This window comes from Ornithorhynchus anatinus, chromosome 19 (assembly GCF_004115215.2).
Source record: "Ornithorhynchus anatinus isolate Pmale09 chromosome 19, mOrnAna1.pri.v4, whole genome shotgun sequence".
Lineage (NCBI taxonomy): Eukaryota > Metazoa > Chordata > Mammalia > Monotremata > Ornithorhynchidae > Ornithorhynchus > Ornithorhynchus anatinus.
This window is the reverse complement of record NC_041746.1, coordinates 3,186,314-3,196,879: the sequence shown is the minus strand read 5'-3', so window position 1 is coordinate 3,196,879 and position 10,566 is coordinate 3,186,314. Positions and strand designations below refer to the sequence as shown.

At 53.3% G+C, this 10,566-nt stretch overlaps 1 long non-coding RNA gene across 1 annotated transcript; it reads right to left on the bottom strand.

Moving 5' to 3' along the window:
* Window positions 1-458: 458 nt before the first annotated feature.
* LOC120638999 lies at window positions 459-1,908 on the bottom strand. Its single transcript, XR_005661080.1, has 2 exons — window positions 1,525-1,908; window positions 459-647 (listed from the first exon to the last, which is right to left on the bottom strand). It is a non-coding gene; the product is annotated as an uncharacterized LOC120638999 (long non-coding RNA).
* Between the last annotated feature and the right edge of the window lie 8,658 nt (window positions 1,909-10,566).

The window sequence follows — 10,566 nt, the reverse complement described above, 5'->3', positions numbered from 1 at the left end:
TTATGCAACTATTTAAAATAGAACAATCTCTCTCTCTCTCTTTCTCTCACTCGCTCTTTCCCACCCTGGCCAGCTGTGGGTTTCAGCTCCAGCTCATTAAGATTATTAATGACGATCATTATTATTTTGTAACATTTTATTGGGCATCAAAAGCATACAGGCGCAGTGGGCCCCACGTTGGCAACCAGCAGCATGGACTAGTGGTAAGATCACGAGCTGAGGACTCAGAGGACGTGGGTTCTAATCCCGCCTCGGCCACTTGTCTGCTGCGTGACCTTGGACAAACCGCTTAATTTCTCCCTGCCTCAGTGACCTCATCTGTAAAATGGGGATTAAGACTACAAACCCCACATGGGACAACCTGATTACCTTATATCTACCCCAGCGCTTAACGATGCTTGGCACATGGTAAGCGTTTACCAAATACCAAAATTATTATTAAATGAGACCAAGAGAGATGTTGATGGTGGAGGAAGCGGTGGATGAGAGCTCACAGGAAATTTATTTCACGTCTTTACATACGGGTGGGGTCGTCATGGCTTTCTTCTAGCCTTTGTCCGTCGCTGCGGAGTCAGCCAAGAGTACAATCCTGCGTCTGCCAGGGTTGGTTCCATCATCAGAGTTCATCGTGTCCATCCCCCTGCCTCCTGCATTCAAGTTAGTCCAGAAGAACACAGTGGGTGTTGGATCGATCGTCCCATTGTTTTCATTAAAAAAAAAAATCTCCAAGGAAGGAGAATCTCACAATATCTTTTATATAATACGACCCAGTGTCACAGAGCCTTCGGGATCAGAGCACAATTTTTGCTGTAAACATCACTCTTTTGCCTCAGTTAGTTTCTCTGTAAAATGGGGATGAGGTATCCACTCTCCCTACAGCTAAGATAGTGGCATGACGTAGTGGAAAGGGCATGGACTTGGAAGTCAGCGGCCATGGGTTCTAATCCCCGTTCTGCCACTCGTCAGCTGTGCGACTTTGGGTAAGTCACTTAACTTCTCTGTGCCTCAGTTACCTCATCTGTATCATGGGGATTAAGATTGTGAACCTCACAGGGGGCAACCCGATTACCTTATATCTACTCCAGCGCTTAGAACAGTGGTCCGTGCATAGTAAGCGCTTAACAAATACCATGGTTACTATAGTGAACCCGGGATGGGACAACGATTATCTTCTATTTATCCCAGGCCTTAGTGTGGTACTTGACAAGTTCATTCAGTCATATTTATTGAGCGCTAACTGTGTTCAAAGCACCGTACTAGGCCCCTGGGAGAGTACAGAATGACAATAAACAGACACATTCCCTGCCCGCAACGAGTTCACAGTCTAGAGATGAGTTCGTAAGTGTAGAAGTTGTAAATGCTTAATAAATTCCACAGTCAATTCATTTACCAGAGAGGTAAGCAACTACCCAGTCAATTAGACTAAAGTAAGTATTATAGACTGTCAATTTGGGTATTTCAAACCCCCAGTGCCCCTGGATGTTAGTATTATCTTAACCTGAATTATCCTAACAGTTGTCTTACCATTCCATTTTCTTTAATCCGTGTAGACATTTTCTCAAAGCTTAAAGCCAATCGGTTTTTAGGTTCCAGGAGTTTGAAAATTTCCTCTCATTAGGTTGTCTTAATTAATCGATGCACCTGCTTTTGCTAAAGGAAACAGTTCAAATGTCTCCTCAGTAAATTACATGTGGTTTGCTTTGAGTCTTTCCCGTTAGCTCCACAAATAATTTACTCTCTATGCTGATCTGACTTTAATAATATTCATTTGTTTTATTTATCTCTAAAACATCTTATAGATGCCATTTACCCCCCCCCCCAAAATCTTGGGTCTCCTTTGAGCTGCTGGATTTATTTCTCAGTAATGGAGAGTACAACCATTTCCAGGGTCAATTATTCATGCTTGACGTTGTGTTTCTAAAAAAAAAAAAAATAATGTTATTTAGCTTTAAAAAGTCTTCAGCGAGCAAACGTTTGCTTGATTTTTCAATTAAGGACAGTATTTACTGAGCACTTATTCTGTGCAGGGCATTGTATGAAATGTTTGGGAGAGTTCGATAGATTTATTAGACATGCTTCCTGCCCTCAGGAGCTTACGATGGAGACCGCATCTATAACTTATCCTCTCATTCTCGTATTCCTTTCCTAGCACTTAATATGGTGCTTTACATTTAACAAGCACTTAAAAAAATACTAGTATAACTACTAATACAATCTAGTCAGAAGACAGACCCTAAAATAAACATAGGTTGGCTACCGCTGCCTAAATAGACTTTTAAAATGAAACACTTTAAGAAGGTATTCTCAGCAGTATTTATATTTGTTTTCAGATCAAAGGAAAGACAAAGTTGCTAGAATCCCTAATGTCTATGTATTATAAATGATGTTCTCCTTTTAACGTCACACGGTCTTAGTGTCCTAGACACGGGACACTACTACAGCTCCTAATAATAATGACAATAAAAATAACATCATTTAAGCGCTTACTATTTGTTAAGTGCTTACTGCGTGCCAGGCATCGCACTAAGCTCTGGGGTAGATCCAAGATAATTGGGTTGGACACATCCCTGTCCCACATGGGGTCCACAGCCTTAATCCCCGTTTTGCACCTGCAGTAGCACAGAGAAGTTAAATGACTTGCCCAAGGTAACGGAGCAGACCGCTGGTGAAGCCTGGATTAGAATCCAGGTCCCCTGACTCCAGGACCCAGGCTCTTTCCACTAGGCCGGGCGGATTCTCTTGGATGAAAGGCCTTTCGACTGAAAGCATCCTTGAACGGTTCCCAGATAAAAATGTCCAATTCACCCCCAGCAAGGTTTATCCTTCAGGAAAACATTTTTGGAGCCTGAGAAATTCTGGCAATTGAAGAGGCTGGTGCCGGTGATTCTAATATAAACTTTCTCCCTTCAGGCCCTCCGTTTTCTCCCAGGAAAAATGCGGATTTGGCTCGCTCTGGGCTCTGAGGCTTGCAAATCTTGCCCTTGAATCGTTCCTAAGGGAGTCGCTCATCAGGCAGCCTTGTGAGCAGCGTGGCATCGTGGATAGAGCCTGGTTCTGGGAGCCAGGTCATGGGTACTAGTCCAGGCTCCACCCCCTGTCTGCCGTGTGGCCTTGGGTGAGTCACTTCACTTCTCTGGGACTCAGTTACCGCATCTGGAAAATGGGGAGAAAGACTGGGAGCCCTGTGCGGGAGAGGGACGGTTTGCTTGTATTCGCCCCAACACTTAGTATAGTGCCTGGCACCTAGTAGGAGCTTAACAGATACCATAATTTATTTTTCTACCTCGAGCAAACGGCCAGTATGCGCTTGGAGGAATCACTTTTCGCCTCATCTCTCTGTATTTTGCTTCATTCTCTGACTCCCTCAGTGTAACATAGCACAAACCTTTCCCTTTAGGGGCCAGTGATCATATTTTTATGCCTAAATGCAGTTAAACACGGGTTCTAATCCCGGCTCCGCCGCTCGTCTGCCGGGCGGCCTCGGGGAGGTCACTTCTCTGGGCTTCAGTTACCTCATCTGTAAAATGGGGATTGAGACCGTGAGCCTCACGGGGGACAGGGACCGGGTCCAACCCGGTTGGCTCGTATCCGCCCAACACTCGGTACGGTGCCCGGCACGTAGTGAGCGCTGACCGAATACCATGATTATTATTATTACCCCAGTCCCTGGACACTGAGGTAGGGTTGCTGATAGAAGAGCTGATAGTGGTCAGGGCTTAGACCTTTAAGAAAAACGGGGGGAGAGGTTCTTGGGGTGGCTGAATTTTACCCAAGGAGACTTCCTCGGGAGGAGAACCTAGGGTCATTTTGGAGGAGGTTTAAAGATTCTGGTGGTAGTGGTGGGAATGGAGAATGGACTTGATTCTGTTTATTGTGATTACGTTGCCTTGTTTTGTCCATCCCCCCCGATTCGACTGTGAGCTCGTCACTGGGCAGGGACGGTCTCTATCTGCTGCCAAGTTGTCCATTCCAAGTGCTTAGTAGAGTGCTCTGCGCATAGTAAGCGCTCAATAAATACTGTTGAATGAATGAATGAATAAATGAACTGTGGAGAGACCCAGAGGTGGGAGAAGACTTAGATTCATTCATTCAGGCAGTCAGTCATTTATTGAACGCTTACCGTGTGCAAAGTACTGTACTACGTGCTTAGGAGAAGACTTAGATTCGTTCAGTCAGTCATATTTATTGAACGCTTACTGGGTGCTAACTACCCTTGGGAGAGTACGATTTAACAACATATTCCTGCCCACAACAAGCTCACAGTCGGAGGGGGAGACAGACATTAATATAAATAGTTAAATTACAGATATATGCGTGTCACCTTTGGGTCAGCAAAGACGATCAAATCCCTGAAGCATATGGGATTGGGGCTGGTCACCAGCAGATTGGTTAGGTCACATTTTAGTGACCTTTGATGGACCCTGAATCCATCTTTAAAGCGCTCAATCACTTTTCCCCCTCCCACCTCACCTTGCCGCCCCATAACAACCCAGCCCGCGTACGTCGCCCCTCTGATGCCAACGTGTCGCCCCTCTAAGGTCGCCGTGCTGTACCTCGATCTCATCTGTCTCGCCGCCGACCTCTCGCCCACATCCTGCCTCGGACCTGGAACGTCCTCCCTCCTCGTATCCGACAGGCAGTTACTCTCCCCTCTTACAAAAACTTATCGAAGGTCAATCTCCAAGAGGCTTTTCCTGCCTAAGCCCTCTCTTCCTTTTCTCCCGCTCCCTTCCGCATCGCCCTGACTTGCTCCCTTTCTTCATCTCCCCTCCCAACCCCACAGCGCTTACGTCCGTATCCATAATTTACGTATTCCTCTTAACGGCTGCCTCCCCCTCTAGACTGTGAGTCCGTTGTAGGCAGGGAGTGTCCGTTGTAATGTTGTGATATACTCTCTCCCAAGTGCTCAGTTCAGTGGTCTGCGCACAGTAAGCGCTCAGTAAATACGGTGGATCTATTGGGGTTGCGGAGAAGGCGATTGCCAGCTGTGTGACTTTGGGCAAGTCACTTAACTTCTCTGTGCCTCAGTTACCTCATCTGTAAAATGGGGATTAAAACTGTGAGCCCCACGTGGGACAACCTGATCACCTGGTTTCCCCCAGCGCTTAGAACAGTGCTTGGCACATAGTAAGCGCTTAACAAATTATTTTGTTAATGAATTGTACATCGCCTTGATTCTATTTAGTTGCCATTGTTTTTACGAGATGTTCTTCCCCTTGACGCTGTTTAGTGCCATTGTTCTCGTCTGTCCGTCTCCCCCGATTAGACTGTAAGCCCGTCAAACGGCAGGGACTGTCTCTATCTGTTGCCGACTTGTTCATCCCAAGCGCTTAGTACAGTGCTCTGCACATAGTAAGCGCTCAATAAATACTATTGAATGAATGAATGAATGAATGAACAAATACCACCATTTTATTTTTTATTTACATCCCGTGGCCTGGGGGGAGATGCTGCTCTGCCCTCTGGATCCACCTAAGGGCCTAGAGGGTTCCCCTGTGTTGGTCCCAGATATGAGGCAGGATGGGCTAAAGGTCTTCTGAGAAGCAGCCTGGCGTAATGGCTAGAACACAGGCCTGGGAGTCAGAAGGTCATGGGTTCTAATCCCGGATCCTCCACTTGTCTGCTATGGGACCCTGGGCAAGTCCCTTTACATCTCTGTGCCTGTCACCGTGATGATGTTGTCTTGTTTTTGTCCGTCTGTCTCCCCCGATTAGACTGTTGGGCAGGGATTGTCTCTATCAGTTGCCGAACTGTCCATTCCAAGTGCTTAGTACAGTGCTCTGCACATAGTAAGCGCTCAATAAATACTATTGAATAAACACAAATATCTTGCTTTAGACCTCACGTATCCCGGTCCATCCCTGGAAGTCAATTGGTGCTTAAATTTATGTTTGTATTCCAAGTCTGTTCATTTCCTTATTGACTATTGAGGAATGGACAATTCCTTGTTGAGAAGCAACGTGGTCTGGTGGAAAGAACACAGGAGTAAGCGTCAGAGGACCTGGGTTCTTGTCCCGACTCCGCCACTTGCCGGCTGTGTGACCTGGGGCAGGTCCCTTGACTTCTCCGTACTTCATCTGTCAAATGGGGATTCAATATCTGTTCTCCCTCCCGTCGGACCGTGAGCCCCACGTGGGACCGGGACTGTGTCCGATCTGATCATCCGCAGCTACCCCAGTGCTTAGCAGAGCTTCGCTTAAGAAATGCCACGATTATTAATTATTCTTGCTACCTCTCACTTTTGGTTGAGACGTGCCACAGGGCAAAGAGAACAGCAGAAAAAAAATATTTTGAGGGCACAAGGAAACAAGACCTCAGATGGTTTGGCTTAGCTGTGGACAGCTGGGCGACAGATACAGAAGACAGTTCAGCCTGATATACACCAGGCAGAAATGAGTGGTTGTCTTAGACCAAAGATTTGGAAGAGACAGAGAGAGGGAGAAATCAAACCAGCCCCGACCTGTCGAGCTAGAAAATACCACAACCCTGCAGAGACCATCTTTCCGATAGATGGGAATGTCGGTCACACATTCATCTTATCTGCCTTACCCGCCCACTCACAGATGAAAATCTCTCTGTCGGCAGTGTCATCTGCGATCCCCAAAGGACAGTTGTGCCTTTGGGGTACTCGTTGCCTCAGGAAATCCATCCCTTAGGTCTCCTTTCCCGTTGGACATCTTTGAAAACACTCCTAAGAGCCCTCTGGTTTACATGCGGTCCCTCTGGGGCGCAGGGGAATGGTCCAAATGACCTCTGGAAGGCCCTTTCACCCACCTCTGCATCCTTAGAACTGACTCCCCAAACCTCTCCACTGACCTTCAAAAGCGTCTCCTGCTCTCCAGCAGAACCTGAAATGTTTTGAGCTACAGACTACAAGAAAAGCCAAGGGAAGAGGGTGTTTGACATTTAATTATGAATGTGCCAAGTCTTGCTTATTAGTCTTTGTTCCTATTTGTCGTAGGGCGGTGTGGGGGAGAGAGCGAGGAGCTGCTGGGGAACTCCTGGGAGCGAAAGACACCTGCCTGACTGGAAAAGTCCGGGAGCAGAGGGGGAAGAGCAGGGCAGCTCGACAGCCAATCCCCACAAGACTCCTTCCCATCGTGGCTGGATGAGGTGAGTTGGGAAGAGTCAAACGTCGTCGCCCGGAGCCCCGGCTTCACACCTCGGGGAGTTCGAGGGTCAAGAAGCCTGGACAGTGGCCTTCTGAGTGCAGGGGACAGTCCGGGCCTGCCCGGTCCCGTCCGGTCCGGCCCCGTGCTTCCATCCGTGGATTACCCGGCTGTGAAATTTGCTTGGCCTGGAGAACCTAAGTGGGAGACAGACAGGCCAAGGCATGTCCAGAGACAGAGACTGACAGAGAGATGAAAAGATACAGGGGGTCTCCCAGAGACAGGGACCCCCCCAAAGACAGGGAGAGGTACATAGAGAAACAGACTCTCAGAGACAGGGAGAGGTGCACAGCGAGGCAGAGACCTCAGAGATAGGGAGAGATTGACGGAGAGATGGGGAGAGGTACTCGGCGAGACAGAGACCTCCAAAGACAGGGAGAGGTGCCCAGCGAGACAGAGACTAGAGACAGGGAGAGGTTCTCGGCGAGACAGAGACCTCCAGAGACAGGGAGAGGTGCCCAGCGAGACAGAGACCTCCAGAGACAGGGAGAGATACTCAGGAGACAGAGACCAGAGACAGGGAGAAGGGCCCGGAGAGACAGAGACCTTCAGAGACGGGGGAGCTACTCGGCGAGATAGAGAGCGGAGACAGGGGGCCCAGCGAGACAGAGACCTCCAGAGACAGGGAGAGGGGCTCAGCGAGACAGAGACATCCAGAGACAGGGGGAGATATTCCGCGAGATAGAGAGCAGAGACAGGGAGAGATACTCAGGAGACAGAGATCTCCAGAGACCGGGAGAGGTTCTCAGCGAGGTAGAGACCTCCAGAGACAGGGAGAGCTACTCTGCGAGGTAGCAGAGACAGGGAGAGGAGCCCAACGAGACAGAGATCTTCAGAGACAGGGAGACAGAGAGCTCCAGAGACAGGGAGAGGGGCCCAGCGAGATAGAGAGCAGAGACAGGGAGAGGGACACAACGAGACAGAGACATCCAGAGACAGGGAGAAGGGCCCAGCGAGATAGAGATCTTTAGAGACAGGGAGAGGGACCCAGCGAAACAGAGAGCTCTAGAGACAGGGAGAGATACTCAGGAGACAGAGAGCAGAGACAGGGAGAGGGACCCAGAGAGAAAGAGACCTCCAGAGACAGGGAGAGATAGCCTGTGAGATAGAGAGCAGAGACAGGGAGAGGGGCCCGGCGAGACAGAGACCCCCAGAGACAGGGAGAGCTACTCCGCGAGATAGAGAGCAGAGACAGGGAGAAATAAACAGGGAGACAGAGACCTCCAGAGACAGAGAGAAATACACTGCGAGACAGAGACCTCCAGAGACAGGGAGAGGGGCCCAGAGAGAGACCTCCAGAGACAGGGAGAAGGGGGCCAGAGAGACAGAGACCTCGAGAGACAGGGAGAGGTTCTCAGCGAGACAGAGACCTCCAGAGACAGGGAGAGGGGGCCAGAGAGACAGAGACCAGAGACAGGGAGAGGCGCCCGGTGAAACAGAGACCAGAGACAGGGAGAGGCGCCCAGAGAGACAGAGACCTCCAGAGACAGGGAGAGCAGAGACAGGGAGAGGGGCCCGGCGAGACAGAGACCTCCAGAGACAGGGAGAGGCGGCCAGAGAGACAGAGGCCAGAGACAGGGAGAGGGCCCCGGAGAGACGGAGACGAGAGAGCGGGAGAGACGCCCCGGGAGAGAGACCTGCCGCCCGAGGCGCTTAGTCCAGCGCTGTGCACGCAGTGAGCGCTCCCCGAAGGCCGTCGACGGGGGGAAGCGTGCAGAGGCCCCCTCCCCGGCCCCGGGCCGATCCCAAAGTTTCCAGGGGGGTGGAAGGGAGCGGTGGGGGAGCGGGGCGGTCCCGGGGCCGGGGGGTGGGCCCGGGCCGGCCCCCCGCCCCTCCCCCCGCCCCGCCCCCGCCCCCCTCCCCCCGCCCGCAGCCGGTACCGGGCCGCCGGAGCCGGAGGGAGCGCGGCGTCCCCGGGTCCCCCCTCTCCCCCCCCCCGGGGCCCCCCCCCCCCCGGGTCCCCGGCCATGTGAGGATGGAGCGGCGGGCGCAGGAGTGGCTGTGGTCAGCGGGGAGCGGCCCCGGCCCGGCCCGGGGGCTGGAGCAGCTGCGGCTGAAGGCGCGGCCCAGGGAGGGGCCAGCTCCCGGCCCCGGCTCCGGCCTCCTGGGCTCCGGGGGCCTGGGGGGCCTGGGGGGCCTGGGGGGCCTGGGGCCCCCGGGGGCCGGGGCCGGTCCCGCCCGGGGAGGCGCCAACTTCTACAGCGGCGTCAAGCAGCAGGACTACAGCGCCAGCGTCTGGCTCCGGAGGAAGGACAAGCTGGAACACGTAAGGCACGGCGCACACCCGCGGACACACGGGGGGACCCCCTCACCGCCCCCCCCGGACTCCCACGGGGCGACCCCCCCCCCTCCGGACACCCACAGTGGGGACCCCCCCGGATACCCACAACGGGGACCCCCGCCTATGGGGACCCACCGGACACTCACGGGGAGACCCTCCCCCAGACCCACAGGGGACCTTCCCACACACCCACAGGGAGACCTCCCTCGGACACCCCCAGTGGGCACCCACCCACCCACGGGGGACCCCCACCCCCCCGGACACCCAGAGGGGGAACCTTCCCAGACCCGCAGGGGGACGACCCGCCCCCCCCGGACACCCACAATGGGGACCCCTCCAGATCCACAGGGAGACCCCCCGGGGACACCCACAGTAGAGACCCCTCACACACACCGATAAGGAGACACCCCCCCCCCGGGACACCCACGGTGGAGACCCCCTAACCCCCCCAGTGGGGACCCCCCCGACGCTGCCAAGGGGACCTTCCCACACACCCACAGCAGGGACCCCCCCCGAAAAAAACTCTCAGCAAGGACCCTCTCACGCCCCCGTGGTGGGAACCCCTCAAAGCCCCCAGAGTGGGGACCCCCCAGATCCCCCCAGCAGGACACCCCCAAGACTCCCACAGCAGAGACCCCCCCCAATAATCCTCAGCGGGGGGTCTACCGGTTACTCAGCAGGGACCCCTCAGGCCCCCCCGGGGGAAAGTCCCCTAGCATCCACGGGGGGGACCCCAAATTCACCCAGCGATCCTCCCCAAGCACCCCACCGTACCCCTTTATCGGGATGGGGGGAAGACCCCGTTAATATCCAGCGGAGAGGCGATGCAGGCCAAGTTGGGGGGGGGGGGGCTGGGGATCTGGGGAGACAGAAGGGGTACGGGGGGTCGGGGGTGCACCCTAGCCGGCGCCCGGGTGTGTCTGTGTGTGGTTTCTGTTGAGGATGGGAGATCTCGGGGGGCACCGGGCCGCTGGGATGCCCGGAGCTTTTTGGAAGCGGGGTGAGGGGCCTTCCTTCTCCGCCCCCGCCTCAGAGCCCCCCGAAACTTGGGAAGCCCTCGCATCGAAAGCGAAGCCCAGCCCGATCAAGAGTAGTTCATGCCCCGGAGGGAATGAT